The following is a 13,745-nucleotide window of genomic DNA, read 5'->3' on the forward strand; positions in this document are numbered from 1 at the left end:
ATACACGAGGATCAGACAGGATTTGTCAAGGGACGGCAGCTCAACACGAATGTGCAGAGACTGCTCAATGTTATCATGATGCCGGCAGTGGAGGGGGAGGCGAAGATAGTGGTGGCGCTGGATGCGGAGAAAGCGTTTGATAGAGTTTTTTTTTCGTTTTTTAAAAAATAAATTTAGATTAGCCAATTATTTTTTCCAATTAAGGGGCAATTTAGCGTGGCCAATCCACCTACTCTGCACATTTTTGGGTTGTGGGGGCGAAACCCACGCAGACACGGGGAGAACGTGCAAACTCCACACGGACAGTGACCCAGAGCCGGGATCGAACCTGGGACCTCAGCGCCGTGAGGCGGTTGTGCTAACCACTAGGCCACCGTGCTGCCCTGCGTTTGATAGAGTTGAGTGGGGGTACCTGTGGGAGGAGCTGGAGCGGTTCGGATTCGGGGAGGGATTCATCAAATGGGTGTGGCGGCTCCGATGGCAAGTGTAGTTACCAATGGAAGGAGATCGGAGTACTTTAGGCTCTACCGTGGGACCAGGCAGGAGTGCCCCCTGTCCTCCTTGCTCTTTGCACTGGCGATTGAACCTTTGGCTATGGCGTTGAGGGAGTCAGGGAGATGGAGGGGCCTGGTGCGGGATGGGGAGGAACATCGTGTATTGCTGTACGCGGACGACCTGCTGTTGTATGTGGCGGATCCAGAAGGGGGAATGCCGGGGGTGATGGAGCTGTTAGCGGAATTTGGGGGCTTCTCGGGCTATAAGCTAAATTAGGGCAAGAGCGAGGTATTTGTAGTACACCCAGGTGATCAGGAGGAGGGAATTTGGAGACTCCCATTTAAGAGAGCAGTGAAGAGTTTCAGATACCTGGGGTGCAGGTGGCCAGGAGTTGGGGGACTCTCCATCAGCTTAATTTTACCAGGCTGGTGGAGCAGATGGAGGAGGAATTTAAAAGGTGGGACATGGTGCCGCTATCGTTGGCGGGTAGAGTGCAGTCCGTCAAAATGACGGTTCTCCCGAGGTTCTTGTTCCTTTTTCAGTGTTTGCCCATCTTTATCCCTAGGGCCTTTTTTAGAAGTTGGAGGAGAAATTTGGGCTCCCCCGGGGAACATGTTCAGGTATCTGCAGGTAAAGGCATTTGCTAGGTGGCATGTGGAGGGATTCCCTTCGCTTCCCGCGAGGGGGGTGAGCGACAGGGTGCTTTTGAGGGTCTGGGTCGGAGAGGGGAAGATATCTCATATCTACAAGGTTATGCAGGAGGCAAAGGAGGCGTCAGTAGAGGAGCTGAAAGTTAAGTGGGAGGGGGAACTGGGGGAACAGATCGAAGACGGGACATGGGCTGATGCTCTGGAGAGGGTTAATTCTTCCTCCTCGTGTGCGCGGCTTAGCCTCATCCAATTCAAGGTGCTGCACCGGGCCCACATGACTGGGACGAGGATGAGTAGGTTCTTTGGGGGTGAAGACAGGTGTGTCAGGTGCTCGGGGAGTCCAGCGAACCATGCCCATATGTTCTGGGCATGCCCAGCACTGGAGGAGTTCTGGAAGGGGGTGGCGAGGACGGTGTCGAGGGTGGTGGGATCCAGGGTCAAGCCAGGATGGGGACTCATGATTTTTGGGGTTGGGGTGGAGCCGGGAGTGCAGGAGGCGAAAGAGGCTGGTGTGCTGGCCTTTGCGTCCCTAGTAGCCCCTAGTAGGATCTTGCTACAATGGAAGGATGCGAGGCCCCCTAGCATGGAGACCTGGATCAATGACATGGTGGGTTTCATTAAGCTAGAGAAGGTCAAATTCGCCCTGAGAGGGTCGGTACAAGGGTTCTTTAGGAGGTGGCAACCTTTCCTCGACTTTCTGGCTCAACGATAGGGTACGGGGACAGTAGCAGCAGCAACCCAGGGGGGGAAGGGGGGGGGGAAGGGGAGGGAAAAGGGGGGGAGACGATGACTATGTTTGTTTATTTAATTTAAATTTATTTTTAAGTTCTCTTGTTGTTCATTGGGGTTGGGGGGGGGGGTGGGGGGATGTGATACATGCGTCGATACGGTCTGGGGGGTGTTACAGTTATTATGGGTTATTTTGTTGCATTTCATTGTTTGTCGTTATGCTTTATATTTTCTGTAAAAAATTCCAATAAAAATTATTTTTAAAAAAAAAGAGCATGGCCAATCCACCTACCCTGCACATCTTTCGGTTGTGGGGGTGGGGGGGGGGGGACCCCACGCAAACACAGAGAAAACGTGCAGACTCCACAAGAATAGTGACCCAGAGCCGGGACCGAACCTGGGACCTCGGTGCCATGAGGCTGCAGTGCTATACACTGCGCCACCCACTGTGCTGCCATCCGCCATTAAATATGATCCTGGTTGTTGAAGTTCAATACCTTAATCCGTCTTTCTCCATATGATTTAATTCGGTGCGGTAGCACAGTGGTTAGCGCCAGGGACCCGGGTTCGATTCCCAGTTTGGGTCACTGTGCGTGGGTTTCCTCCAGTTCCTCCGGTTTCCTCCTGCAAGTTCCGAAAGACATACCTGTTAGGTGAATTGGACATTCCTCAGTGAACTAGAACCCCATAGTATGGTGACTAGGGGATTTTCTATCTACACCTCCCGTTGCCGTTGGAAAGTGGGCAGCATAATCAAAGGCCTCTCCCACCCTTTTTATTCACTCTTCCAACTTTTTCCATCGGGCAGGAGACACAAAGGTCTGAGATGATGCACAAACAGCTTCTTCCGACTTTTACCAGAGTCATAGATTTACATAGAATTTACAGTGCTATTTGGAGGCCATTTGGCCCATCGAGTCTGCACCGGCTCTTGGAAAGAGCACCCTACCCAAGGTCAACACCTCCACCCTATCCCCATAACCCAGTAACCCCACCCAACACTAAAGGCAATTTTGGACACTCAGGGCAATTTATCATGGGCAATTGACCTAACCTGCACATGTTTGAACCCTCTCATGGACTGGTCTGATTAATACTACACTCCTGTATGCTTCGCCTGATGCCTGTGTCTATGTAGTTGCATTGTGTTGCCCTGTTACTTATTTTCTTTTCATGTACAAAATGATCTGTTTGAGCTCCACGCAGAAAATTACTTTTCACTGGGCCTCGCTCGGTATACGAGACAATAAACAAATCCAATTCAATTTTCGCAGTAATTTCATTACACTGTTCAATTCCTCTTTCAAAAAATGAATGCATTTTATTAGCTCTCCTAATTTATTGCTCTGCCTGTATTCTAGCGTTACGTGATACACTTTTGCCATTTTTCATTCACACTGCTCCCATTGAAACCCTGATGATTTCTCATCCACCTGTGCACCAGCATCCACCCGCCACCAGAGGGTGGCGTTACACCATTGTCCTCCAAAGCGAGAGAAACGGGTTTTTGGCTTTGACCACTTTAAATTAATTCACCCAGAAACAAATGACCCCCCCATTTGCAGCAGCAAGCTACATCTAAAATGACTTTTACCTCCCAGTACCATATCAGCTCCTGAAATTGTCTTTTTCAATTTGTTTCCTATAATCATCCTTGCCCTTAACATTGACAGCTGGTTTATGATGTGAGGGGGCCAGAGAAGAGGCGAGATAATGAACATATACAGGTGAGTAAGGCTCCCCATCAGTCCAGGCTGTGTCTGCACAGAAGTGTGGATGTACAAAGGGATCTGTACACCAATGAAAGTGCAGCAAACAATTAGGAAGGCAAATGATATGTCACCGTTCATTGCAAGAGGATTTGAGTTCAGAAGTCGGAATGTCTCACTGCAGTTATACAGGGCCTTGGAGGGCAGCACGGTGGCACAGTGGTTAGCATTGCTGCCTACGGCGCTGAGGACCCGGGTTCGAATCCCGGCCCTGGGTCACTGTCTGTGTGGAGTTTGCACATTCTCCCCGTGTCTGCGTGGGTTTCGCCCCCACAACCCAAAAATGTGCAGGTTAGGTGAATTGGCCACGCTAAATTGCCCCTTAATTGGAAAAAATAATTGGGTACTCTAAATTTAAAAAAAAAAAAATACAGGGCCTTGGTGAGACCACACCTGGGGTATTGTGTGCAGGTTTGGTCTCCTTATCTAAGAAAGGATATACTTGCTATAGAGGGAGTGCAGCGGAGGTTCACTAGGCTGATATCGGGGTTGGCAGGACTGTCTTATGACGAGAGATTGGTTCATCTGTGCCCGTATTCACTGGCATTTAGAAGGGATCTGGGCTGAAATTCTCCGACTGTTGCGATTCACTTTTCCTGCGATCCGAAGGCTGTGGGCCAGGAATGCCCATTGAAAGCCCAGTGAACGGTGCACTGCTGAGAAATGTCAGCTGGGAGACAGGAGAATTCAACCCCGATTGGAGCATATAAACTTCTAACAGGGCTGGACGGACTAGCTGCTTGCAAGGTGTTAGCCTAGTGGTTAGCACAACCGCCTCACGGCGCTGAGGTCCCAGGTTTGATCCCGGCTCTGGGTCACTGTCTGTGTGGAGTTTGCATATTCTCCCCGTGTCTGCGTGGGTTTCGCCCCCACAACCCAAAAATGTGCAGAGTAGGTGGATTGACCACGCTAAATTGCCCCTTAATTGGAAAAAATAATTGGGTAATCTAAATTTAAAAAAAAAAAAATGTTATGAGGGCCTCCGCCTCTACCCCCGTTTCAGACAGCTAGTCTCAAAATCTCACCACCCACTGGGTAAAACATTTTTTCCTCACATCCCTTGTCGGGGGAGGGGAGGGTGAGGGGAGGGGGGAGGGGAGGAAGTGGGGGCGGAGGGGGTGTTTCTGTGTGTCTGGGGTGACTGTGTGCCGGGTTTTGTGCGTGCGTCTGTCGCGGGGTTTGTCTGTGTTGTGTATTGGGGGTATGTGTCGAGGGTGTGTGTCTGTGTTGGGTGACTGTATGTCGGGGGTGTATGTCCAGGGTATTTATGTGTGTATGTGCATGTGCGTCCGGGTTGTGTGTGCTGGGGTTGTGTGTGTGTTGGAGATGTATGTGTGTGTGCGCATCTGGGATGTGTGTGTCGAGATAGTGTGCGCGTGTGTCTGGGGTGTGAACAGAATTTTCTATTTGTAAGTGTATTGAAGTATTTCAGAATGTCGCAGACTGTATTTGAATAAATAAAACTGCATTGTCCTTTATATTTATATATGTATATGTTTCTAAATCAATTAAGAAAAAAAATCCAATTAAGCGGCAATTTATCATGACCAATTTACCATCCAATACACATCATTGGGTTGGGGGGGTGAGGCCTCAGCAGACATGGGGCGAATGTGCAAACTCCACATGGACAGTGACACGGTGCCGGGATCGAACCCGGGTCCTCAGTGAGGCAGCAGTGCTAACTACTACTGCCCTGTATTGCCCTTTATATGATGTCAAATTGGATCAATCATTTAATGTACCTTACATATTTTATGAATCAATAAGATATCTTGGGGAACATCCCTGGGAACAGTTGGAGCACAGAGCCCTGTATCACAGAGTCACTCAAACTGAACAGCTACAAAAATTACTGCATCTCTCTCCAGGCCTGCTTTGTAAAGACACATCCCTGCATGGTGGCACAGTTGTTAACATGACTGCCTCACAGCATCAGGCATCCAGGTCTATTCCGGCCCTGGGTGGAATTTGTACATTTTCCCATGACTACGTGGGCTTCCTCTGGGTGCCCCAGTTTCCTCCCACAGTCCAGAGATTAGCACGTTAAGTGGATTGGCCATACTAAATTGCTCTTTAGTTAGGGGATAGGGCAGGCTTACGGGGATACGGAGGGGGTATCATCCTACGTAGGCTCTTCTTTCAGAGGTTTGGTGCAGACTCGATGGGTTGAATGGCCTCCTTCTGCACTGTAGGGGTTCTACAGGTTCTCAATCTGTCCTGTCTTCCATTTTGTCACAGACCTTCTGTTTGTTCAACCCTCCCTGCCACCCGTACACTTTGTTTAAACTCATTAAGCACCCAGCTTTTCCCAGCTCCAATGAAGGTCCCTGAGCTGAAATACTATTTCTGTCTCCATCCTCAAAGTTGCTGCCGTCCGGGGCAGCACGGTGGCCTAGTGGTTAGCACAACCGCCTCACGGCGCTGAGGTCCCAGGTTCGATCCCGGCTCTGGGTCACTGTCCGTGTGGAGTTTTCACATTCTCCCCGTGCCTGCGTGGGTTTCGCCCCCACAACCCAAAAATGTGTAGAGTAGGTGGATTGGCCACGCTACATTGCCCCTTAATTGGAAAAAATAATTGGGTAATCTAAATTTTAAAAAATAAAAAATAAAAAAAAATAATAAAAAGTTGCTGCCGTCCTAGATGATTGTACCCCACCAGTTACTGTACTTATTTCAGATTTCCAGCTTCTGCAGTGCTGACATCTCTAAAGCGTGTCTTATAAATCACAGGGCAGTACGGTGGAGTGGGTAGCGTTGCTGCCTCACCCACCGAGGTCCCAGGTTCGATCCCGGCTCTGGGTCACTGTCCATGTGGAGTTTGCACATTCTCCCCGGGTTTCGCTCCCACAATGCAAAGAGTTGCAGGGCAGGTGGATTGGCCGTGCTAAATTGCCCCTTAATTGGGAAAAAAAGTAAATTGGGTGCTCTAAACTTATTTTAAAAATGAGTGTCTTGTAAGTCTGTGTGTCAATCATGTTAGGAGTGTGTGTGTGTGTATGAGGGGTGTGTGTAGGGGGGGTGTCCCCATGAACATTAACCTGAACTCCTCAAAAAAACCACCTCAGCTTCTTTTCACTAACCTCCTCGTGACCCTAAAAACCTCTCCAGGAACCAACAACAAGGTAGCATGGTAACAAAGTGGTTAGCGAACATACAGTGCAGAAGGAGGCCATTCAGCCCATCGAGTCTGCACCAACCCACTTAAGCCCTCACTTCTACCCTATCCCCGTAACCCAATCACCCCTCCTAAACTTTTTTGGACACTGAGCGCAATTTAGCATGGCCAGTCCACCTAACCTGCATGTTTTTGGGCTGTGGGAGGAAACCAGAGCACCCGGAGGAAACTCATGCAGACACGGGGAGAACATGCAGATTCCGCACAGACAGTGAACCAGTGGGGAATCGAACCTGGGACCCTGGTTCTGTGAAGCCACGGTGCTATCCAATTGTGCTACTGTGCTGCCTTGCTGTTGCTTCACAGTTCCAGAATCCCAGGTTCGATTCCTGGCAGTGTGGAGTCTGCACAATCTCCCTGTGTCTGCATGAGATCCCTCAGGGTGCAACTTCATTGCAGTGTTAATGTAAACCTACTTATGACAATAATCATTATTATTATTACTCCAATCAACATCTTTGTGACTCTCAAATCCTCCTCATCAATTTCTTTCTATCCCAGTTTCAGAAAAGTTAACTCTGTGTCGGGGTATGTGTGTGTGTCAGAGGTGTGTGTGTACGTCGGGTGATTGTATGTGTTCGGGTTTGTGTGTGTCTTGGGTGTGTGTGCTTGTGTTGAGTATGTGTGTGTGTCGGGATGCGTGTGTAGGTTGTGTATGTGTGTCGGGGGGGGTGTGTGTGTATCAGGGTGATTGTGAGTATCAAGAGTGTGTGTGTGAGTTTTTCAGGGGGGGGCTGGTGTGCCGGGTGTGTCTGTGTCAGATGGGTGTGTGCAAGAGTGGCACATGACGCAGTGGTTAGCACTGGGACAACGGCACTGAAGACCCCGGTTTGAATCCCGGTCCTGGGTCACTGTCCGTGTGGAGTTTGCACATTCTCCCGGTGTCTGCGTGGGTTTCACCCCCACAACCCAAAGATGTGCAGGTAGGTGGATTGGCTATGCTAAATTGCTCTTTAATTGAAAAAAATAATCAAATAATTGGGTGCTCTAAATTAGAAGAAAAGATGGGTGTGTGCATCAGGAGTGTGTCTGTTTAAGGGCGGCATGGTGGCGCAGTGCTTAGCACTGTTGCCTCACGGCATCGAAGACTCGAGTTTGATCCCGGCCCAGGGTCATTGTCCATGTGGAGTTTGCACATTTTCCTCAGTGTTTGCGTGGGTCTCACCCCCACAACCCAAAGATGTACAGGCCAGATGGATTGGCCACATTAAATTGCAAATAAATTGGAAAATAAAATGAATTGGGTACTCTATATTTATGTTAAAAAAATATGGGAGTGTGTGTGTGTTTTGGTGAGTGTGTGTGGTGATGCATGTGGGATGGGGTGAGGGTGAGGGTAAGGGTGGGGGTGGGGGTGGGGGTGTGTGTGAGTGTGTGTGTGAGGGATGTGGGGGAGGGGAATGTGTCCCCATGAACATTAGCCCCCCAACAAACCTCCAAACATGCCTCTCAATAACCTCCTCATGACGCTAAAAACCTCTCCTAGAGAGAACAATCAATATCTTTGTGACTCCCAAAACCTCCTCATCAATCTTTCCATCCGAGTTTCAAAAAAGTTAATTGTTTCCTTTCTGAACACAGATGGACAGACAAAGTTTTGACAGACAAAGTTTTCTTTCCGGAAAACGGTCCATCGTTTGACGGACAGGAACATTGAGGGGCGGTTCACTGCCTTTTAAGGGCAATATGCAAATAGCATAGCAGACTTTTTAAACAATTAGTTTCCTACTAGAGAGGCATATTGGAAAAATGTCAAAACTACATTGACTCAATTAGTTTAATTCAGTAGAGAAAATTGTAATTAAAGCAATAATTTAGCGGTGTAAATGCAGTAAGTGTGAGTGTAAGATGTGATGTGTGGTGTGCGCTGGGAGAGTGTGAGAGTTTTCAAGCATGCTTACCTGGCAGGGATGAAACCATGATCAAGGATTAAAAAAGATCATGGTTTCTGCATGATCAAGGATGCTTGATCATGGTTTCTACTCCTTCCAGGTAAGTATTCTTGAAAATTGTCACATCTTATGCTCACACTTACTGCATTTACACTGCTAAACTATTGTTTTAATTGCAATTTTCTCTAATGAATCCCATCACTTGGACCTATGCTGCAGCAGTCACCTGGGCCATTTTCAAGTTCATATGGAGATCCAACATGGACTGGGTTTGAAGAGACACAATGTACAAGCCTATAGATAAAGGAGGGGGGAGCGTACCCAATGCTGTCCCCATCCTGATGGCCACCTTTGTGTGCAACTGCATCAAGCTGTGCGTAGGCCCCGGGTATGCAAACACCAAGTGTCACTACATACTGAGGTTCTACCTGTCCCCGGTGTTACGAAGGATGGGCCTGGCCTCATTGCCGCGGAACGCTCCAAGTAGTTGGACCGTGCCGCACCACCTCTCCTTCCTGGAAAAGTTTTTGAAGGAAAACACCTTTGACCACAAAGCAATGAAGCAGTGGTCAGCACGTAATGTCCTCGAGACCCTCAGAGAAAAGGAGACTGTGGAGGACGTTGGATGATTCCCTGAGTAGACTGTCAGAGCCATCTGGCAGAATGGCTCATCACCAGAACAAGCACCAAGACCTCGCTTGGCTGGTGGTGAGAAGGGCCCTCCCTGTCAGATCCTTCATGCACACCCGAAGGCTCAGCATCAATGCACGCTGCCCTCGGAGTGGTTGTGGGGGAAATGAAACAGTCACACACCTCCTTGTGGAATGTGCCTTTGCAAAGCAGGTCTGGAGTGAGATGCAGTGGTATCTGTCAAGGTTCATGCCGAGCAGCTCAGTAACACAGGACTCTGTGCTCTACGGACTGTTTCCAGGGACACACACCGAGACAAATATCAACTGCTGCTGGAAGGTCATCAACTCGGTGAAAGACGCTCTTTGGTCTGCCCGAAACTTGCTGATCTTCCAGAGCAAAGAATTGTCCTCGACCGAGTGTTGCAGACTGGCACATTCCAAGGTCCAGGACTACGTGCTGAGGGACGCACTCAAGCTTGGGGCAGCTGCCAAGGCGCAATGGGGGAAGACCACAGTGTAAGATCTTCCACCAAATGTACACCGAGGGGTTGGTAACAGTGTAAAACCCCTCGGTCCGGGGTTCTTTTTTTTCAATACCACAATGTATGAAAGAAACAAAGTAATGTAAATATTTAAGAAAGAACTGTAACTTATAGTAGGATACGTGTGTAACGTTATCCCAATTGAATTGAAGACAAATGAATGTAACTCAGACGGAAATGTACAGTCAAGGCAATTTGAAATGTTCTGTAAAGATTATGATAAATTTTATGAATAAAGTATATTTTTTGAAAAAAAAAAAGAAGGTGGTTCGCCCAGGACGAGGCTAGCCCATTGCACTTTGGGTGTGCTGACGCCTGCGATGTCCCCAAATGCGGGATACTCAACTGCAAAATTTGTGGTAGTGGGGGACTGCGTTCGCGCTCTCCCCTGATTTATTTTTTTTTTTTTTTTTATAAATTTAGATTACCCAATTATTTTTTCCAATTAAGGGACAATTTAGCGTGTCCAATCCACCTACTCTGCACATTTTTGGGTTGTGGGGGCGAAACCCACGCAGACACGGGGAGAATGTGCAAACTCCACACGGACAGTGACCCAGAGCCGGGATCGAACCTGGGACCTCGGCGCCGTGAGGCGGTTGTGCTAACCACTAGGCCACCGTGCTGCCCTCTCCCCTGATTTATAACATAAAAGTAGAAATGTATTTCTTTCCCAACAGAGGTCGCTGTTGCACACTGTTTGTTTGTCTCCAAGTTGGGGTTTAGTCATGCTGATTCAGAAAACCTGCAGGTTCAGTGCATATTGCAGAGACACATAAAATCGTGGCAGCAAAAGATCTGCAAAATTTGTGGTAGTGGGGGACTGCGTTCGCACTCTCCCCTGATTTACAAATCAAAAATAGAAACTCGTTTTATTCCAGCAGAGGGACTTTATTCCAGTTAGTTTTGTTTCCCTGTGAGGCACTTTAATCATGGTTGTTCAAAAATGCCACAGGTTCAGTAGACAGATACAAAATACAAGCAGGAAGCGGCCCTTTCTGTCTGCTCTGCTTATCATTATTCTCATGGCTGATCATCATGTTCAATATCTTCATCCCACCTTCCCTCACATATCCCTTTAGCCCTAAGAGGTATGTCTAATTCCAACGCCGGCATCTCCACATCATAATTCGGTATGGTTAGCACTATTGCGTCACAGCCCAAGGGACCCAGGTTCGATTCCCATCTTGGGTCACTATCTGTGTGGTGTCTGTACGTTCTCCGTGTCTGCGAGGGTTTCCTCCGGGTGCCCCGGTTTCCTCCCACATCCTGAATTCTCCCTCAGTGAACCGGCGCCATAGTGTGGCGACTAGGGGACTTTCTATCTACGCCTCCCGCTGCCTTGGGAAAGGAGCCAGCACCCTCCCACTCGGTTTACTCACTCTTCCAACTTCTTCCATCAGGCAGGAGATACAAAGGTCTGAGAACACGCACAGATTCAAAAACAGTTTGATCCCCTCTGTTACAGGTCTCGTAAATGACTCTCTCATGGACTGACCTGATTAATACTACACTCCTGTACGCTTCACCCGATGCCTGTGTCTATGTATTTACATTGTGTTGCCCTATTATGTATCCTTTCATGTATTAAATAATCTGTTTGAGCTCCACGCAGAAAATTACTTTTCACTGGACCTCAGTACACGTGACAAACAAATCCAATTTTCACAGTAACATCATTGCAGTGATCAATTCCCCTCTCAATAAATGAATGCGTTTTAGTAGCTCTCCTAATTAGTTGTTGTGCCAACAGACTAGCCTTACGTGATACACCTGTCATTTTTCATTCATGCTTCCCTCATTGAAACCCTGATGATTTGTCATCCACTTGTGCACCAGTTTGAAGGTTAACATTGACAGCAGTAGCTGATTTACAGTATAAAGGGGAGAGAAGAGGCAAGATAATGAACCTATACAGGTGAGTGAGGCTCAGAAGTGTGGATGACAAAGGGATCTGGGTGGCCTTGTCCACCTGTCAATGAAAGTGCAGCAAACAATTAGGAAGGCAAATTTTATGTTCATTGCAAGAGGATTTGAGTTCAGAAGTTGGAATGTCTCACTGCAGTTATACAGGGCCTTGGTAAGACCACACCTGGAGTATTGTGCGCAGTTTAATCTAAGAAAGGATATATTTGCTGTAGAGAGAGTGCAGTGGAGGTTCACGAGGCTGATACTGGGGTTGCAGGACGAGAGATTGGTTCAACTGTTCTAGAATTCACTGGCATTCAGAAGGGTTAGAGAAAATCTGGGCTGGAATTAGAACATACAGGGCAGAAGGAGACCATTCGGCCCATTGAGTCTACACCGACCCACTTAAGCCCTCACTTCCACCCTATCCCCGTAACCCGATAACCCCTCCTAATCTTTTTTTTATTAAAATAATTTTTATTGAGATTTTTGAAAAATGTATAACAACAGAACAATAATAATAATAAGACTAACAATAATAAACACCCCCCGGCACCCATAACACCCCCCTAACCCAATAAACAACAAAATAAATTAACAATAAATTAAATGAACATAAACAATGCCCCCCTGAAACCGCCCCCCTTTTTCCCCCCCTCCCCCCCCCCGGGTTGCTGCTGCTGACCTAGTTCCCTATCTTTGAGCCAGAAAGTCGAGGAAAGGCTGGATTGGCCCCGGGCATCCATTGGATGGGGGCATCCAATCAGAGAAGGAAAACATTTTTTTTTTTCTTTTTTTTTTTAAATTTAGATTACCCAATTATTTTTTTCAATTAAGGGGCAATTTAGCGTGGCCAATCCACCTACTCTGCACATTTTTTGGGTTGTGGGGGCGAAACCCACGCAGACACGGGGAGAATGTGCAAACTCCACACGGACAGTGATCCAGAGCCGGGATCGAACCTGGGACCTCAGTTCCGTGAGGCGGTTGTGCTAACCACTAGGCCACCGTGCTGCTCCAGAGAAGGAAATAAGATAGTAATTTTTAAATTTCAGCGGCGATAAATCAATTTTTGGAGGCTCACTACACTGCAGAGGCAATTGTTAGCCCTTTATTCCTTTAACATGGTGTACCCTTTCTGTCTAGAGAAAATGGTGCTTCTCCACATCCCCCCACACGCATGCGCATGATGTACGTGGTGCAACAAGCAGACATAGAACATAGAACATAGAATAGTACAGCACAGAACAGGCCCTTCCGTGGCTGTTCGTTCCTGCGTTTCCTCGAGTCATAACTCGTCTTTTCTTCAGCTTTTTGTGCATCTAGATTAGTTCTTTTACCTACTCAGGTCAGTGAATAGCTCTAGAACAGGTGCAACTACGTTTTTTATAGGTTTTTTGGTGATATTTAATGAAATATTTACGTGGGATGTAGTAAGAGTGAAGCCTGGATGATCAGAGGACTGCTATGGCATTTAATCTCGGAATAGGAGACATTTATTCCTTAACATGCTAATATTCGAATACAGATACCACTAATTTGCAAGTCTATGATATAAATTGCACAAAATTATCAGTGGAGAATCAGTGTGAAATAATTTGATACGAAGGAACAAAGAAATGAAATATGGTTTATCCGTCTGCAACTGACCGATTGTTTACCATTTTCTTCCCATTTTCTCATGCGTCTTACGGTTTTTGAGATAGTAAATGAAATGTTACGAGTATTTCGTGTACAACCGAGTGGAGCACAGAACAGGAAAAAAAAGAGGGCCAGAGTCGAAGAAGAGTCCCATCAAAGAGGGGCATTAGATGCATGGATAGAAAGAAGTAAAGAAGAAGTAGGAGAACCTGGAGAAGTAAAAGATGATGTGGGTGCAGAGAAGGATTTTTCTGATACGTATTCAGCTCGGTCAGAACATAATACTCTCTCTCCTCAGTCTCGTTGTCA

At 47.4% G+C, this 13,745-nt stretch overlaps 1 pseudogene; it reads left to right on the plus strand.

Annotated features, from left to right (window-relative positions):
* The first annotated feature begins 10,140 nt into the window (after nt 1-10,140).
* On the plus strand, nt 10,141-10,278 carry LOC119976853 (annotated as a pseudogene).
* Nucleotides 10,279-13,745: the final 3,467 nt, after the last annotated feature.

This window comes from Scyliorhinus canicula, chromosome 13 (genome assembly GCF_902713615.1).
Source record: "Scyliorhinus canicula chromosome 13, sScyCan1.1, whole genome shotgun sequence".
In the NCBI taxonomy this organism is placed as follows: domain Eukaryota; kingdom Metazoa; phylum Chordata; class Chondrichthyes; order Carcharhiniformes; family Scyliorhinidae; genus Scyliorhinus; species Scyliorhinus canicula.